The sequence below is a fragment of the Cyprinus carpio genome, unplaced genomic scaffold (assembly GCF_018340385.1).
Source record: "Cyprinus carpio isolate SPL01 unplaced genomic scaffold, ASM1834038v1 S000006762, whole genome shotgun sequence".
NCBI lineage: Eukaryota > Metazoa > Chordata > Actinopteri > Cypriniformes > Cyprinidae > Cyprinus > Cyprinus carpio.
The window spans coordinates 565,536-578,696 of NW_024879359.1; the positions used below are offsets into that span (position 1 = coordinate 565,536).

General features: G+C 36.2%; 1 pseudogene; it reads left to right on the forward strand.

Annotated features, from left to right (window-relative positions):
* Window positions 1-650: 650 nt before the first annotated feature.
* LOC109046281 overlaps window positions 651-13,161 on the forward strand; it is a 60,530-nt pseudogene continuing 48,019 nt past the window's right edge.

Genomic DNA, 13,161 nt, shown 5'->3' on the forward strand with positions numbered 1-13,161 from the left:
GACATCTATCTACTGACCTCTTCAGACTGATAGCAAATTGAAGAAGTTCCAGCCATCTTTTCTCCAGCTGATTGTACTATGTAGGGCCCTGGGCAGAAATGAGGATGTCAAGTTAATTTCAGAATCTTAAAACAGTAATTGAGCATACTTAATTATTGGCGCGTATGACATAAAAATATTCATGAATTAAGCTATTAGTGACGTCAAATTTAGAACATGTGTATAAATACCTGTCTCCAAAGTGTCATTTTAATTTAAAATGTATTATTATTTTGATTTATTCGAATTTTAATGTTTTAAAAGTAAACTTGTAATGTACCAAAATTAAAAACGCACAGGTCTCAGCTGGAAGGCAATGCCCCCGCAGAGCTCCCCACCTCCCCTCCTCCCATCTGGGAAGTATACAAGTTCTGCTCGCGCTTACCGCGCATCAGTCCGCTGTGTTCGGCGCTGAGCGCGACACCTCTTCTCTGACTGTACACGCACTGATCTCAAAGGGCTTCGGATTAGGACTTGAACGAGGACGTTTGACTTTTGTTTTTTTTGGGAGTGAATGCGTACACGGTTCATCGTTGGTAAACTGTGATGACCACTGTGAATGACATTTCGTCTGGAGACAGAGATTCCTGAGGAAATGAATTTTCCCCGTATTGTGTTGTATGTGATGTGTTTCACGTGTTTGCGTACCACGGTGAGGTAGTTTGACTGACACGTGTTCCCACGGACCGTTAAATGCCCGGGATCCGGCTTTGGGTGATCTATACGGTGGATGCGGCGGAAAGAAAGACCGTTCTGTGATCACTGGGAGCGGGGACAATATGAAGTCTCTCAGAAAGTGGAATTCCGCCCGGGCCATTTGGATTATTTATCCAGAGATGATTCTTTTTCCAGTTCTTTGGTTTTTATCTCAAAACTCGGGCGGACCCCCGTCTATAACAGCCGAGCAGATGGATATGGGGGTGGTAGGTGCTCTTTCAAGCCTGTCTTCCGACTAATAATTATCGTTTAGGGAAAAGGCGTGAAAGAAAAACCTGTGGCCTGTGGGTATAGATAATTACACGTATTAGTCACGTTTATGAAATCGAAAATATATTCGTACTTACACTCCCACGCGTCTGAATCTACACACACAACGGATCTATTTCATTTATTTCTCCACAGAAGTCAAGTTTCACCCGCGACGATTCAGAACCAGATCGTGCGTGAGAGTGTTAAAGAAATAGTTCAGCCATAAATGAAACCATGTAATCATTTACTCACCATCATTTTGTTCCAAACCTGACTTTCTGTCACACACAGAAGACTGGCGTTCTCGGTCACCATTCATTGCATTTTTCTTTCCATATAATGAAAGTGAATGGTGACTCTGAGGCTGTCGTTTTCTTTTGTGCACCACTGAAGAAAGTCAGTCAGACTAATCTGGAATAATATGAGGGTGAGTAAAGGCAGAATGGGTGATCTATCACTTTAAATATCGAGCCGTTCACTTGTGGGTTATTTTCACATTCGTTACCCTATTAAGTGCGAATTATAAGTTACATAAACGCGCATTTTCACGCGCACCGAGCTTTGGAGAGCGCGTGAACCGTGCGCATATTTTCATTTGAAAGACCAGTTGTCTAGAGAATTTTTTGTTTATTGCCTAGGATTTTTTGTCTGATAATTTGTCCATTGCTCAAACTATATTTAAGTTATTATTAAAGTATTTATTTGTACATTTCACACTGGCACTTCCTTCAGAAATTTTTAAAATCAAGCAAAATAAATACAAAAAAAAATTGTTTACGGTTTGCATTCAATCATCCCTTTTTCATGCCTTTACATATTAATCTCTGAATCAGTGGTCATTCGCCCATTTAATTTTTGATGATGCACTTGGTTCACTTTGTACCCTAGGTAAGAAAAACAGCATTTTTAACAAGGAGTTTTGTGTATGATGGATAAGTCTAGTGGTACAGTTTTTTTAATTAATATTTACTTGCAACTTTACATGACAGATTTGTTTTCCATGGGGGAAAAAAAGTATGGCGATGGGTATATGCATTTTAAATTTAATGGTTTGGAGAATGTGCGATTTAGTTGGACTGACCAAATTTAGACTTTTTTCTACAAAAATCATGCCTAATAAATAAAAAAATTAAATCTATTTTTTCCCCTAAAGTTTTAAAATGAGTTATGCTTAAAAATCCCAGGTGGTCCATGTCCCCACACTTTGAATGGGCATGAGTTTGTGTTCTTGCATTCATATTTATGTGTTTATCTTGCTTGGCTATAAATCAGCAACAAAAGCATGTAATTTCAGTTAACAAGAGTATGCCAATACTCGCTTGTTAAGTTGTTCTGTCCTATATTTGATTTTTCTCTTCAAAGAAACAGATTTTCCTAATCAATATCCTTTTATCTTTCATATCCAGTAACTTTCCAAGTATTCATAAAGTACTGTACAGTATGTGTATTGATCACTTGTGGTCAGAATTCCCTTCACTTAAATAACCTCTTGTAGTAGAAACTTTTAGCAGTGTTCAATAGGATTTTCATTTAAACTCTCAAATGATTGGAAGAGAGTTTAAAGGCTCCTTTTTTAATGACCCTCAAAAATCTAATCTAGCACTACTGAGCAGTTGGTCTGTGCATATAATGAGGCTGTTGATATCTGTCAGCATGTGACACTGCACGTCATCAAATCTGATCATTAAATGTGGCATAGACGCTCTGCAAAGAACAGCTCTCTGTGACAGCAGCTGATAATAACATGACACATACAGAAAGACACATCTTTCAGATTACATCTCCCATATCTCCTGCAGTGTCCATATGACTGTAGACGACAGTGCCGCTGTTGTTGTTAACTTTGCACCCAGACCTATCATGCTTATGAAGATTTACGGAGTCTTGTCCACCTCCAGGGAGACTGGCCATAGGTTTGTGGGCTATTGGCACAGCAACACTTGACACTCGCAGATGATGCTTTTTGAGATCTAAGAGCCACGGGTGATGGCACAGATGGTGGGGTGTTGTTGGGCTGGAGTGGACTGGTGTTAAGTAAGGGAGTCGTGATGGAGCAGATGGCCATGTGGCATGATTATTGGTTTTAAAAACTGTTGCTCGGACTGCACAGAATGGGACGAGTCAGCACAATAATGATTACAAACACCATGCGACACAGTGGATCTCTCTCAGCATCCCTCCCCTTGAATTATGCAGCTGAAAATGTAAATTCATGTCTCATTCACTAATAATTGTGTGGATTACAGGAGAACGTCTCACAAAAAAAACATGTATTATTAGTGAATTTAGAGTATTCCAATATTAGTGAATTTAGAGTATTCTAAATGAGTGGCCACATGCCTGAAGTTTGCCATTTTCATAAAAACACACCCAAACCCGCTCCATATAAGGACTTCCCTCACAACATTCCCTTTACAGCCTTTCATCTCCTGCGAGATGTGCAGCAAGATCCTGTAGCTGTGTGCCATCCTTTAAAACCAGTTCAAACACATTAAATGCCTTTAAAACAGACTCAGCTTTTTAAATATATAATATACATAACAAAAATTGTTATTGTTATATAATATATTAAGACCAAATAGAGTATATCTTCGTTTGCCTATGTGTGGTGTGAGTTGTTCCCACATTTTCTTGTAAATTTGGAATAAAATGGAAGTGTGGACGCTTTTTGGTGAACCATGAATTGTTTGTTAAAACGTTCATACACTGATTTCATGCACAAATTGAGAATGAGATTCATTGTTTTTAAAATAATGATACAGGTTAAAAAATACTTTATTGTTACAGTTTGTGTAGTTTTTATTTATTAAAATCTGTGAATTTTAATGAACTAAATGCACTACAGTGATGTGTGTGCCAATTCTCATAACTGTAATGCATTTGGTATTGTCTCTTAATTTTAGTGATGATTATTTTGATTATTACTTCTCATTATTCTAATTCCCTTATAGCAATCATGATACAGATTAAAAACTGTATAATAGTTTAGTTTTGCAATTAAATTCTACCAAAAACAAATTCTACCACGTATAAATAATTTCAAATTTTAATTAAAAAAATTTATCTTATTAAATATATATATATATATATATATATATATATATATATATATATATATATATATATATATATATATATAAATATATAGTGATTGGAGGGTAGCATGTTCAGTTTCCCTGAAAATAATTTCACAATGCAAAAAGCGGCCTAAAAATAGATTTAATTAATTTGGTGTGACTACCACTTTGTGAGAATAACCATAATGGGTAAATTCAGTTAGATTCCCTGCGTTTAATTGGTTTGTGTAGCATGCTATAAAGGTGTTTTTCTAGCTTTTTTATTTCTTAATTATGTTGTATTGTGTTTTAAAATCCTCAGAGTCAAACTAATGTAATGTCTTTAACGGGAGCACCAGCTGGACCCATCAACGGATGAATGCAGCTGCGCATGGGCTCCACTGCCTGCCACCCTCACCCATGCTGTACTCATCATAGTACACACCACATATTAGCTCACAAGCCCAGAGTGGCACATCCTCAACTGAGCCAAAGAGAATCGGCCACCTCTGCTGTCATGAGCCTGTCCATCATTCACAATGTCAATTTGACCAATGTTCTCACTCACTGGCTCTCACTTCTAATTACCCAGAAAGACTAAAGCATGAGTGGGGCGGGCCCGCGATTGACATCCAAAGTGAGGTGGCCGAAAGCCAGTGTAGACCAACAGCAGAGTAATCAAGAGAAAGGGATGAGTATGAGAGCACAGCTTTGGAGACTCAAAGGGGCCACAGCATTTAGAGAACTGGTAAACATTAAATCAATAGCATTTCTCTTTGGCTAAGATAGACCTGTCTCTCTGGAATAATGTACTGTGGATTGATTTCCAGCTGCAGTAAATCAGGTGATCTACTTTTCGGGAAAAAACTCCCATTAGTCGTACCTGTCAGTCGGAATTGGCCCCATTTTGCATTTCCTTAGTGCTCAGATAGATATATAACAATGCAGCGAGTTGTAGTAACTATTCTTGTGCTGGGTGGGCCTGTAGTTTGGTGTATGTCCTACTTTCGGCTGTCGTTCTGGATTCTGGTGACCTCTAGTCCATTGCCAGGCTTCTGGAATTTGGGATTTGGGATGAGGAGAATATTTAAGGAACAAGGTCTGTGGAGAGGTGGCGGAGGTGTGGATGAGAATAGATTTGGCACAGTGAGGCAGCAGAGGAATGTGTGTCAAATTATGCACCTGCTAAACCTGCATGCCAATAGTCATATTTTAGAATGTCTATTAGTCTGCCTAATTAGATTCACAACCTGAAAGTTACGGGGCACAAATTCCCGGAAATCAGGTTTAAAGTTTGGGAGTCAGAGTCGCTGTCCAACAACAACAACAACAACAACACCGATGTATCTTTGTCCCAAGCTATCACACTGTTTTTGATTGTGTCCAGCCCAGAGTGGAAAAAAGCACTAGGGAGGAATAGAAAAGGATGGAGGCTCATCACTCTCTTCTCACTCCTATATTATAACTCATTCGAAAGAATCCCTGGATGGTGTTTGTATATAGAGTTTCAGACAGACAGACCTTTAATGGGGCTCAGATACTGTTTCTCATTGGCACCCAGTGCACCTCATCTCTCAAGTATCAACAAGTATCTTTTAGGGTTTGTGCTTATTTCTGACCCTGTAGCATATCTAGATGACATGAGCAGCAATCTGGATGCAGGGTCAGGCATGGTTTGCACTCTTTAATAAGAACCTTGTGTCAGACAAAGTCAAATGGCTTTGGTAAAAACTTGTATACATTGTCATTAGTCCTTACTGACTCTTGTATTTGTACGGGGGGAATAGCAACCATTTATATTAACTCATTTATATTATATTAAACCATTTATATATTAAAATAAATTGACACACACACACGCATATTCATATGAACTTAAGAAGTTAAGAACTCATACTTATATACATATGATACTGTGTGTATATATAATGAAATAAGTGTGTGTGTAATACATTTTATATGTGTGTGTATCTATATTATTAAATTATTTAGTAATTCATATTATAATAAAATATGTAATAAATAATATATTCTTATATGCTGATTTCCTCCTTAAAAATAAATATATATATATATATATATATATATATATTATTAACAGCTGAAAACAGTTGTGTAATTTTTCTCTGCATTCTTTGATGAATAGAAAATTGGAAAAAAAAAACAGCATTAATCTGAAATAGATACATTTTTGGAAAGAAATTAAAGAAATTACTACTTTTATTTAACAAGGATGCATTAAATTGATCAAAAGTGACAGTAAAGACATTTATAATGTTTTTTATAATAAAAAAAGCCTTCTATTTCAGATAAATGCTGTTCATTTTTGTGTGTGTAGTTTTATCTTTTTTTCCAAGTCCGGAACTTTTGGAATTTTTCCAAATTTCACTGATAAGGCTAATTTTTTAAAATGCAAGAGTCATGACTAGCAGTCATTTGTCAAAAAGTGTGGGAATCCTGAAAATGCACCATATGACAGTTGAAACGTATCATTCTAGGCTTTTATGGCTGACAGAGTGTATGTATGTATATATATATATATATATATATATATATATATATTATATATATATATATATATATATATATATATATATATATATATATATTGAAGTGTGCTATCATTTTGTTCAACATGTACACTGACAAAAGAAACACCTAAAATAGCTAGTGCTCTGTGCACGCTAAGGATGTATTTTTGGTATGGGCCTTATGAACATTAACAGCCAGGGTAGTGATTATACTGAAAGCCTCAATGGATAAACCTCAGGAAACACAGTGCCTGTAATAAGTCAAATGCATGAGGGAATGAAAAGAGCAAGACCCTACGCCAGCAGCTAGCTCTGAGTGCTAATAGATCAAACTGTGCGGTAAAGGAAGTAAGAAGAATGTACTGTAACTGCACGCAATATTACATGCTTTCCATTGGATCGCGCCGATTTCAGCACTTCAGAACCCAATGCTGTTCAAGTCCAAATTACTAAAGAAATCCAAACAAATTCAGGATGCATGACACACCATGGTCATATAGATAAAAGGCAGTATAATAAGGTATTCATTCTGTTTCACCATGAATTGATTACTTGCCACAGCATAGAATTTTTCTGCAGTTAAAAATGAAATATCAGCATTGTTAGATTTAATAAATGAGGCTTTCATTGAAATTACCTCATGAATACACAGAGTTTCGTGGAGAAACTGAATAAGAGTGTGACTACACCATGATTTATTGATTTGAATTGGGATGCTGTGTTGCAAGAACATAGAAAAAAACGCAAGGATTTGTGAAAGTGACACTCTCTCATGCATCCCAAAGTTGAGTGTATTCTCATAATGCACCTTTAACAAGTGTTTTATTTTTTTCAGCAGGTCTTTCCCTTGAAGAGATCAGACTTAGTTAATTAAACTGGATTTAGGTAAATAACTATATCACACAGCACTGATTTTATATCAGTACTGTCAATTTTATGTCAAGCCGGGTGGTAAAATAAGGAGCAAGTGTTGTTCCTTCATCAGTATGCCCTTGGCAAGGCTTTTAGGATAAAAGTTATAACCACTTTTCTACTCAATCAACATTACTTGATCCATGTTGAATGCATGCATGTTATATAAAAATGATCATCTTCAAATGTCTTTTTTTTTACGACCTATTTTTTTGAATTTACTTGAATCCAGTGAGTACAATTTAATGAAAGTGTGGCCAGCATAGTTGCTGGAAAGCACCTGACATGGCATTTTGAAGGAAACCTAATACTTTTGAGTGCACAGTGAATTATTAAATTGCTATAGAGCACGACAGCATCTGACCGCTTTTTAAGCGGCATTGGTTCCGGAATTCTTTTTTTTTTTTTTTTGGTCATTCATTTTGATAAACATTCCAATAAAGTAATCTAAAACATGAACTGGACAAACCCACTCCACGATGAATCACAGCAGTACAGATTTTGTTTTTTACAGAAAGGTTTTTAAAGTTTATTAGTAAATATTTCAGAGAGTTAGAGAGTAAAGGTAGACTGACATATGATTTGCAATGAAAACAGTGTGGGAATTCAGCTGATAAACAATGTTGGTGAAGTGAACTTTCTCCTATTGCACCATATATTATTTCTTAAACTCTGAGTTCATTTTTGAAAAGTTTATACATTATATTTAAAATTAAACTTTTCTAGTAAAAATAAGTACGGTCCTTAATTGTCTTAGTTCACCCAAAATCACCATTCCGTTGAACACAAAAGATGATGTTTTAAAGAATGTCTTGGCTGTTCTTGTCCATACAAAGTCAGTGGGGACCAAAACAACATTGGAACCCACTGAAAAAAATAAATTAATAAAAGAAATGTTTGAAAAGTGAAATATTTGTGTAACAGTCTATTCATGATTTTCATGGCACAATAACTCCAAAAGTGTTAAGAACATAAGGAACTGTTTGGCCCTTGGTCGACCTTTTCACAGCATTTGACAAGGGGAATGGGGGACTGCTGTAGGGGTTCTGCTGAAACTTTGTTATTTCTGAGTTCAATGATGAGTCAGTTGTAGATGATTCAGGACTGCATGCTGGCTCCTTTGCCATTTAGACTGAATATTGCATAATTTGCCCCAGAGATCTTGAAATCAGTAGTGGAGTTATGAACTTCAGGCTAGATGGGAAGATTATCACCATCATAAGGTTTCAAGCAATTTTCAGGTAAACAATCTCAACAAAGATGAGCTGGAAAAAAAAAAGTGTAGAATAAATCCAGCATATGTTCAAAAATATGGTTGACGCCCACATTATCTAGCAACAGCTTTGCCTTGATGGTATAAAGTCAGATGGTGGTGGGTACTGAAGAGACAAGACAGAAATGATTCAAGAGGCATATGTCCATGTCTGCCCCCGCTAGCCAATTACACTTGTATTATTTGTCATGAAATTTGCATGTTTCCAAAGAAAAAAGTAATCCCTGCAGAGCCCACCAGTGAATATAGAGGTAGAATCATTATTGGATATGATTCAGTACCATTAGTAGCCAAGGAAGCAAATTATCACCATTCTTCTGTTTGTTTGTTTATCAGGAGCCTCTTGTGGCTGTTCTGAACTTTTTTGCCTACTTATTTGTCATGTTAATGTCTCGCGGTTGCTAAAAAGAGGGCCTTTGGGCATTTTTTCTGATAATTTCTTGTCTCACTTGGATTGCTGTGATGAGTAGTTGAGTCAATGAGGCTGTCTGGAAAGAAAAATATAGCAGTTTTAAGTGTGCTTTTATGATAATTTCTGTTCTTAGCATCTCGGGGAGATGAAATACAGAACACATAAGCAACAAATAAAAATTACAGCTCACAGCTGCCAAGCTAAGGTGAATATCTTACCTCTTAAAAGTGTTGGGAAGTAACAAAGCCAAGTGCACACTAAAAGACTCAGAGTCTTGTTTTCTGTGTTTGTTGATGTGCTTTTTTTCCAGTTCTTTGTAATTCAGTGCAAAAAAACAAAAGCAAAGGCCTTCTTCAGTGTTGTTTGATGACACATTGTCATGAATAGACTCCTATTGCTTTGTGCATCAGTTTGTTTGAGGAGCGCTGTGAGCTAGTTAGGAAGAGAATGATCTTGTAATTGACACAGCTAGTCTGGGATTAGTTATGCAGTGTGCACAGCAATAAATAAAGAAAACATGTTTGAAATCTGTAGAGCCTGAGACTAGTATGCATACTAAACAAAAATGTATAGTAATGAGCATGTGCTGCAGGTTGGTTATGATCCATGATTTTTTCTTGCTAATCTAGAAAACATCAGATTGGGCAAAAATATGTGGAACATAAGTCATCAATATTTTGTTCCATATTACAAAAAAAAAATTAATTAATTTTATATGTATATCTGCTGTAGCAAATTAGCTCAGAAGGGAAATGTATATAAATAAATGCAATCATATATAATTAATTACAGTTATTTACATCAGCTGCCAGTAGTAGCTGTAGCAGAATTAATATTACCATCAGCTGATCTCTTTGTCCAGTGAACATTCAGTGTAATTTCATATCAACTCTAAGAAATTATATTTTTGTGGCCATAGAAAATAACTTTCTTTCAGTAATAGTGCATTAGAGCATGTAATAATATTACGAATCATTAAAGGGACATTATTCACAGGCAGTGACAGAATCAGAAACTCATGTAATTTGTGCACAAAAGTTTTATAAATTAAACACTAACAATCTAAAAAAACATACACACACACTCACGCATACATACACGGGGGGTTAAAGTGGATGAATGATACCAGAGAATGCAGTTATGGAAAATGAGTCAGTTAACCACCTGAGCAGAAACCATCAGCACCGTTTTACAACAGGGTTTACAGCTTATACTAAACCTCTGTTTCGTTTAGTTAAATGTACAATACTTGCATTGCCTTGGCCGTTGAATGAACATCTGGATGCAGTCTCAGATGAAAGGCTTGATGGTTTGAAGGTTTGGTGGTGTTGGATTCGCGATCACGTTCTTCCGGGTTTGAAGAGTGATGAAGTCAAAGATGTTACTCTGACTCTGTGGTGATTTTGGAGAGTTCTCTCCCGGGTGAAAAGTTGCAACACATGGTTTGCTGCAACTGTGATGTCCTGGCAGCATGGTATTTGGTATCTATGGATACAAAATTCATAGATAAACATGGTATAGGTCAGGTTACATTAATTGGTGGTTCTATCATAAGCATGCATAAAACAGCATACAATGCAAAATACAATATAAAAGGAAGTAATAATTATACACACAATGTTCTGGAGATGTTCATTCATAGAAGGTTTTCTATAAATGAATAGAGGAGAGTCCATTTTTATGGGCATTATGTGTCTTTCCTATGGGGAAATGGAGTGAGAATTGCTCTGCCCACATTGCTTTAAGCAGTAAAACTTCAAGTTATAAGAGTCAGTCAAGGCAATATCATAGCACAGCAGAAACTGTATATTCAACGCTTCAGCAACAACATATATTTTCTCCACCTTTTTAATTTGCGAAGGTCAGAAATCTTCTGGAAGTGATGTGTGTACACTGCTCAGTGACAGTTTTATTGCTCTTTGTGCCCATTTGCTTTCACAAATAAGTATAAAACAAACCCTTTGGTTTGTTGATAGTTATCTTTGTAAATATTAGTGTATAACTCAATGTCACTACAGTATATACTACACTACAGTTCAGATAAGAACTGAATCTGTTGACACAATTACTATTTAGAGGAGATTGAGACGAGTATGCCACATGGTCGCCGTGATTTTGCCAAGTAAGACGTGTTCCTGTATCAACATCTTTTGATGATCCTGGATCAACATTATTTTCCAAAAATATAGACTTAACCCAATCCCTACCCCTAAACCTAACCCTACCCATAATTTATTCCTAAAATCGGTGGGAAATGATAGCTGATTAACAAGTGTGTAGAAGCACCTAACCCTGATTGTAAGCCTAAAACAGATATTTCCTAAAAAGTTATATCTCAATTCTAAATGTCAGCTTATGTTTTCTTTTTTGTTTGTTTGTTTGTTTTTCGAAACACATTTCACAACTTGATATCTCAGTTACAATTATATTTCTCACAATTGTGACTGTTTCTCAAAATTGCTATATTATTTCTTTAAATTGTGACTGTAGCTCACTTTATAGCATCTCTCTCTCTCCATCTTTACATATTGACTTTTTATCTTAGAATGTGATTTTTTTTTTTTTTTTTTTGCAGACAGGAGCAGACTTTCATAATGTAGATATGTTCAGAAATTGACTTTTTAAAAAATAACTTACCCTGAGAAGTATTCACTGAAGTAAGAAGTGTGGCAGCCTATACTAAATACAAGGCTCTGAAAACAATCAAATATAAATTTGCCCCTTCCCATGTTTTGTAGATGTTGATGTATTTGTTGACATTTATACGTCATAACATCTTAAATTGTAAAATCACAGACTCTTGTTTCAATTTAAAAATTTTCATTACCTAACAGAATCTTTGGGGGCTCTTGGTAATTTCATAAACTGATTTTACTATACATTTTGACCTTCTCTGGTCGGGACTCATTTGGTTGACAAAAGCCACATTAGAGAGTATGTGACTTTTCAGGGTGGCCTTCTCATCCATCACCTGTGCTTCTCTTCGGCACATTTATCTGCTTGAAAGCGAACATCTGTGGTTATGCTTTGTTGAAGTGCCCTGCAGCGAGGCCCAATGCTTGCGTCACAGGACTCATGAGTCTGGCCCCAGAAAAGATAGGAATTGAGCTAATGAGCTAATTAGCAGTTGTTAGTAGCTCAGGGCCCTGGGATTATTTGAAACAAGAGAATGGATGGGAATCCTTTTGTTGTGGTGCCTCTCTAATGATATGACGGAACTTCCCTGATCACACAGGCTCATCCACACAAAAACTTGCCCCCGTTCCGCTGCACTATAGAGGATAGACATCTAATTTCATCTGGTTCAGAGCGTCTTGCAAGAACTGATTCACTAATTCTGACAAAGACACAAAAGCAATTTTTACGCCTTCAGCACTTTATTCAGCTGTGTATGTATGTTTGTTTGGAATAAGCTGAGATATTATTACAAGAATGCAAAAGCAGTCAATTGGCTCTCGAGTCCCACAGGACTGATTTGGCAGTTGCGAGAAAGTTGTCATAGAATTCTCCTAAAATCAGTTATTCAAGTAAAAGCTTCCTTGGTTGATGGGGAGTAAACAAGTAACAAAATATGATGTCTTATTATATTGTGCATTCAGTATTTATCAAACAGTGACATTTGTCACTCTAACAAAGAAAACAGTGTCCGCATAGAAAGTTGTTTGTTCGTTTCTATGAATACACATATTCTCCTGTCAGCACTCAGCCCCAGTTGCCTCAGGTCTTTGTATATATGTGTGTGTGTGTGTGTGCGGGTTAATCTCTGTCACAGTGATATATATCTGACCATGACCATTACTCCAGTCTAAAGTGTCACATGATCCTTCAGAAATCATTCTAAAATTTTACTGACCCCAAACTTTTGAACTGTAATGTAGAAAAGATTTCTATTTTAAATAAATGCTCTTCTTTTTAACTTTTTATTAATCAAACAATCCTGAAAAAAAGTATCACAAGTTCCAAAAAATA